The sequence below is a fragment of the Lutra lutra genome, chromosome 5 (assembly GCF_902655055.1).
Source record: "Lutra lutra chromosome 5, mLutLut1.2, whole genome shotgun sequence".
NCBI lineage: Eukaryota > Metazoa > Chordata > Mammalia > Carnivora > Mustelidae > Lutra > Lutra lutra.
Window position 1 is genome coordinate 63,956,809 of NC_062282.1, and position 6,820 is coordinate 63,963,628.

Genomic DNA, 6,820 nt, shown 5'->3' on the forward strand with positions numbered 1-6,820 from the left:
CCGCCTCCAAGGGGTCATGGAAGGCCTGTCTCCCCAAGGGACCTCAGGCTGCCTGCCGAGTGAGAGACTCCACTTTTTGTCTAGAAGCCCTAGGAAGTCTCCATGCTCGGGCTGCCCATGGGAGCCAGAAGATTCATTCTTGATCAGATAAGACCCTTCGTCAGGTTTCTCTCCTCCTGGGGTTCTCCCTGCCCGGCCCCTTTCCCTGGTAACTCCAATTCCGTTCTGATGAGTGGCAGTGTCTGCTTTGCTTTCGGGGGCCCGTCCCACAGCCTGGGACTGTGTGATAGCCTGTGGGTGTTCTGTACACCTCTGTTCCCATCACTAGGCTATAAGCATCCTGAGGGCAGGCCCTGTGTCTGTCTTGTAAGGAGCACTTGGCACGCTGGTCATTAGCGCTGAGCCTGACACATAGGAGGGGCCCCCTCTGTATTTGTTGATTGAATGGCTGAATGAATCACTGAAAAAATGTGCTGCTGATGGCTGGGTGACTTTTACCTCAGTCCCTCCATCTGTCGAATGGACAAGACAGAGATGCCCGCCTCACTGATTATTGTGAGCATTAAGCACATCACACACCAGAGCCCAAACTCCCAGACAGATTGGCCAAATCAAGGATTAAAGGCATGTTGAGCCTTGCCTTTGTTCCAGTTGCTGTAAGAGACTCAATAGACTGGGTGGCTTATGGACACCAGTTGTGTATCGCTCACAATTCTGGAAGCTGGGAAGCCAGAGATCAGGGTGCCAGCATGGGCTGGGTTCTTCTCAGAGCCCTCTTCCTGGTTGCAGACTGCTGACTTCTTGCTGTGACCTCCCAAGGCACAAAGAGGGCAAGGGAGCTCTGTGGGGCCCCTTCCTTCCATCACCTTGCAAAGCCCTACCCCCTACCACCACCACCCTGGGGATAAAGTTTCAGCATGTGAATTCTGGGGGCACAAACCTTCAGTCTGTAACAGCCCTGTGCTCACCCCAGGAAGAGTTTGATTTCTTCTCCTCTTGCTTCTCCCCTCACCTCTGGGAAGGATGTCTTAGCTCTGGGTATCCCCAACCCAAAATCTGCATTTCTGTCCACTCTCTAAAACGTGACATCGCTGGGCTGATTTGGCTGCTGGGCAAGCATGTCTTTAAAACACTAAGACTGGGGCACCTGGGTGGCTCAGTGGGTTGGGGCCTCTGCCTTCGGCTCTGGTCATGATCTCGGGGTCCTGGGATTGAGCCCTGCGTGGGGCTCCCTGCTTGGCAGGGAGGCTGCTTCCCCCGCCCCCGCCTGCCTCCCTGCCTACCTGTGATCTCTTTCTGTCAAATAAATAAATAAAAATCTTTAAAAAAAATATAAATAAAACACTAAGACTGGCCTCCGGCCATAGGATTAGGATTGAGATTAAGCACCGACTTTTTGCCAGAACTCTGAAGTACACAATCTCATTTAATCCTTGAATCAACCCTACGGGGATGTTATTGTTCCCAATGTCTGTAGGGAACATGGGCATGGAGGGATAAGGGGGTTTGCCCAGCTTTCATGGCTGGTGGTGCCCAGGGTGGGGTCAGACCTGGGTCTGCCGGGCTTGGAACTCGGCCCACCAGCGCACTGAGGGTTAAGGCTGTGTCTCACTCTTCTCTGCCTCCTCGATGCCTGGTGACACCAAGCAGTGTGCTATCCCTCTTGGCAGACACAGTCTGTCAGCCAGATGCCCTCTACTGTCTGAGAATAGGGGTGCCTGGCTGTCTCCATCTGTAGAGCATTCAGTTCTTCATCTCAACGTTGTAGGTTTGAGTCCCACACTCGGTGCAGAGATTACTTAATAATAAAATCTTAAAAAAAAAAAATAAGATGACAAAGAGACAAAGATGAGCTATTTCTGAGCATAACCAGGACGTCAGAATTCCATGTGTCCTCAGTAGGAGGCAAAAACCCTCCTTGGGGTATGAATGCGCGGTGGCAGGGGGAGCCCAGATGCCTGTGTCCCCCAGAGACAAGCCTGGGCTTCCACAGCTCCTTGGCTGAACCCTCCATTCCTCCCTATGGAATTGGGGTCATTTACTCTATTTTTTCGAGCGCTGGTATCCTCAAATCTAAAACGGGAATGACATTACTTTGCGTTAATGAGAGGGAAGCTTATAAAGCACCTGACAAATTATAGGCACTGAAAGTGCAGGTTTCTCTTGATCTGCGGCGTGTCACTTTCTTTTTTTCGGCATAGTTAAGAGCTGCCTTAATATGAAAGCTCACATTCTTCTGTCCCCAGTCTCTGCAGATTCATCAGCCAGTTCCTCTGTGATGACCCCCTCACCCTCACGGGGATACATGCAGGGGACCTGGCACAGGTTTGCTCGGTCCTCAATCTACTCCCTACAATGTCCACTGAGCCCCTTAACAGCCTCCACATCTCACTTCTGCCTGCTTTGTCTTAAAGGCATTAGACGGTGTGGGAGGGAACTTATCTATGGAATTACAGACATTTGAGATTTTTTTTTAAAAATGTCCCAAGCCCCAAAATACCCATGCAGAGAATGTGTTCTCATGAACCCAGCCAGCTCTTCTCCTGTTGGCCCCAGGAAAGTGGTGTTTTGCCAGCCCCCACCTGAGCCGGCTTCCTGACCCCTTCTGCCAGGAGCCACCTCCGTCCCAGCACTGAGAGCAGACGACAAAGGACCTCCCAACCAGGCTGCTCTGAAGCCAGGAGCTCCTTGGGCTGCTCTTAGGAGAGGCTGATGGGCAGAGAAACCAGGTTTCGTCATCTGGTGATCCTCTCACCAGAAATCACGACTACAGACCCTTTGGGGGCCTCCTGCTTTAGCTGCCCGTTGTGGGTGTGAAAGGAGCTCGCTGGGGTCCCGTTCTGCTGTGTCATTTTCCAACCTGGAGACGAGGCCTGAGTGAGGGAAAGCGGGTGTCCCATGCGCAGGGACTGTGGGCCGGGACCAGCGTGGGTGCTGACGTGGCCCCTGCCTCAGGAGCCAGGCCCGAGCGGGAAGCCAGCCTGGCTCCAGCCCCTTGTGTGCTGCGCGTCTATGGTGACACACCAAGCAATGACAGCGATAAGATGAAACAACCCTGAGACTAGGAGGCCACGGAGAGTTGCTCGACTCTCTGCTGTCTCCCAGGAGCGCACACCACGGGCGCTCAGAAAACGTGGCCACATGGAGCGGAGCACCCAGGGGGTGGCAGGCTAACGACGACGACGACAACTGTAGACAGCAAGCAATGTCCCCTTCCCCACCACGTGGGAAACAGCAGCAGAGAGGGGGGTCAAACCACCAGAGTCACACAGCTTGCGCTTGGCCAGGCTGGGATTCCAAGCCGTCTCCATCCAGTGCCCGGGCCTGCCTGCGGGCCCCGCTGCCTCTGAGACTTGCTGACAAACGCCTGTCACTCTCCATGGCTTGAGTTAGAGCGGGTCCAGATCAGGGTGGGAATGCTGCGGAGGGAGGGGTTAACTGGGCCTGGTGCAGGGAGAGGACACGGAGAAGGAAAGCAGGGGAACTACATCTGATCCATGTTGCTTCTTTGTACTCCGCTTCCCCGCGTCCCCACCCTCATGCTGGTGCTGGTTTAATTTGGATTCATTAAATGAGAATAAAAATTAATTGAATTTATTCAAGAAACTATTAAAAGGCTCAAGTCTCGCCTGGAGGAATAAGCCACCAAATGGGGCTTATAGCTTGATGGGAAGAAATTTCTTTGTGATTGCATGTATTTTAAAATAAGTCATTCTTGCACGTAGGGCAGATTTTAAAATAAGCCTTTCTAGCCCCATTCCCTGCCCCCGTTCCCCTCCCTGGCAATCCTGTTTTCTTCCCAGAAAGTAACCACTAATACTAGTTATTCGTGTGTAACCCTCCCTGCGTGCTCCGAGGGCATGCAGCGCGTTAAGAGATGCTGGGTTTTCACACAAACGATGGCATATTTTGCATTCCAGTCTATGCTGTGTTTTCCTTTTCTACTTTGTCGTTCACGTTGGTTCATCAATAATTTTCTTCTTCTTCTTTAAAATTGTATTTCATTGGATGGCTCTTACCACAGCTTATTTAAACCACCTCCTAGTAATGGGCACTTAGTGATAGCCCAGCACTGAAATGCGGAACTCGGTACCCACTTTGTTTTGCAGAAAGTGATGGTAAATACTTACAGGGGCAGTTCTGGGTACACTTGGAGCATGCACTTGTGTCTTGGATAGGGTGAGCCCAAGTTCACTCCCTGCAGTGTGGACCATTTTACGCCCCCCACTGTGAGGGTCCCTGTTTCCCCACAGCATCATCAGGGCCTGGGATTCTCGAACCTCTTGATCTCTGTCGATTTGTTTCATGCAAATAGATTTTCTAGCTTTTCCTGTCTTGGACCACCAGTAAGATTTAGGATGTTTTTACCTTTTTTCAGAACTGCCTGAGCTTCTCTTCCTGTGGATTTCTCTATGACTTGATGGAGAGAATTTGGAGAAGCTGTAGCAAGAGATGGAATGTCATCTCTTGGGATGATTGCATTTTCTGTGCTTCTGGAAGAGCGGTCAGGCTCTGCTCATGACTCATGGGTGGAACCGTCACGGGAGATCAGCAACTGGCTTTGACTTTGCCACGGAGGCCATAGGCAGTGGAGAGAGAAGCCGGAATTTCATGGTTCACATACCTGGTCTCCAATCTCAGCTCTTTGATTGGTATGGGTTGAATTGTGTCCCTCCCAAATTCATATATTGAAGTTTTAACTTCCAGTACTTTAGAATGGGACTGTATTTGGACACAGTGTTTTTTAGGAGTTGTTTCAGTTAAAATGGGGTCATTAGGCTGGACCCCATTTCAACAAGTCTGCTACCTTTACAAAAGGGGAAAATTGGACTCAAAGATATGTACAGAGGGAAGACAGTCATCTATAAGCCAAGGAGAGAGAGGTCTGGAATAGATTTTCTGTTGCAAGCCTCAGTAGGAAACAACCTTATTACACCTTGATTTTGGATTTGTAGATGGCAGAACCCATAAATAAAATACATTCCTGTTGTTTTAAGCCACCAGGTCTATGGTACTTTGCTATAGCAGCCCTGGAAAAATAATACAGTCACCCACCTGCTGGTGTCCTGGGCAAGGGTTGGGGGGCAGTGACCTCTAAGAGGCTATTGTCTCATCTGCAAAATGGGGGTAATGATCCCTTCTTGCATGGCTCAGTCAGAAGCCTGTGGCTTTGCATCTAAGAGGTTTGAGTCTGCTCCCTGGCAGACCCAGAAGACCTCGGTTTGGAGCCCAAGAAGGAGTTGACTTTACCCACCAAAGAGATTTTTTCCAGTGTCTTCTACACCCAAGGCCAAGGCCATTCAGCAGAGTGGATGGTTGGAGGCCTGGGTTCTATCTCACTTCTGCCATAATTTGGAGGCCTCTTAACCTTTCTTTGTCTCCGCTGGGGAGAGGAACGGATACAACAATCTCTAACAATATGCTGACTCTAATACTCTGTACTTCTCTTTGAGGAAGATCATCAAGCCAGTCTATGCATTCTCAGCAAACAATTCCATACAAAAGAATTCCACAAATTTTCCTACAGCTGGTGCTTCCCTGGAAATGATGCCCAGAGGAATGACTTGGAAAGAGGAAGCCCCTGAACTGATCTTTGTGGACAAACTATTCTGTCGAAAATAAAATCAATGACTTCCCTAGAGGTGCTGTACTTACTACAATTGTCCTTGAACTCAACTATCTGGTAGGAGGGTGAAGACAAGGCAATATTTGTCTCAAGCCCTGCATGACTGAAACTGCTGAGTTAGTTCAACCAACGTGTATCAGGCACCTTGTGGGTCTCAGGGAGCCACTCTGGGCCAGCAGAGTCCCGGCCCCATCCCTGTGGCCGCCGTAAGGCTTTGGATAAATTGCCCCATATTTCTGGGATGATGTAATAGTAACATCTGTTTCCCAGGCCGGGGGTGGGATCAGAGGTGACAGTGGCCATAAAGGATCTGGCCTCCAGGCAGAGCTTGGGAGAGGGGACTGTTTCATTTGCACCTTGTCGCTTGCTCTCTGGTGGCCATCTTAAGAACAAGGCTCTGGCACATTCTTTCAGGAGTGAGAAGATCTCATTAGTGTCTGGGCCTGTTGCTTCCAATTCCAGCCTGGTCTGTGAGTCATCGTCAATTACCCGGCAGCCGGGGGCCTGAGCAGAGCCTGGCAAGGCAGGACAGAGCATCCCAGGGTGGGGACAACATGTCTGTCACCTGTGTGTCTGTCACACGGCTGGGGCAGGAGGTGGGGAGTACAAGGAGCACAGACCTGAAGGATGGTGTCTGTCCCCTCCCTTCTCTGGGCCTCAGATTTTCCCTCTGGGAATAAGAGTGACCTCTGAGGCCCCGGTCAGTGCTCACTCTCTGGTATTCTAGCCAGCTGCCCTTGATGAACAGTTTAGACATCTTTTTTTCTTTTTTTAAATTTTAACTGCGGTGAAACACACGTAATGTAAAATTTACCATCTTAACCATTTCTAAGTGTGGAGTTCAGTGGTGTTAAATGTCTTCCTACTGCTGTGCACCTGTTCTAGAACTTTCCATCTTGTAAAATGGAAACTATGTGCCCACTAAACCCCAAGTTCCCATTGCCCCTCCCTCCCCAGCATCCACCATTCTGCTTTTGGTCTCTGCGAGAGTGACCACTCCACCTCATCTAAGTACAATCATGCATCATTTGCCTTTTCCTGACCTGTTGTTTCACTCAGCATAATGGCCTCTAGGTTCATCCAAGCTGTAGCAGGTGTTAGAATGTCACTTTTTTATGGATGCCAAATAATATTCTGTTTTTTTATGTGTATGCCACATTTTCTTTACCTACTCATCTGTCGCTGGATGCTTGG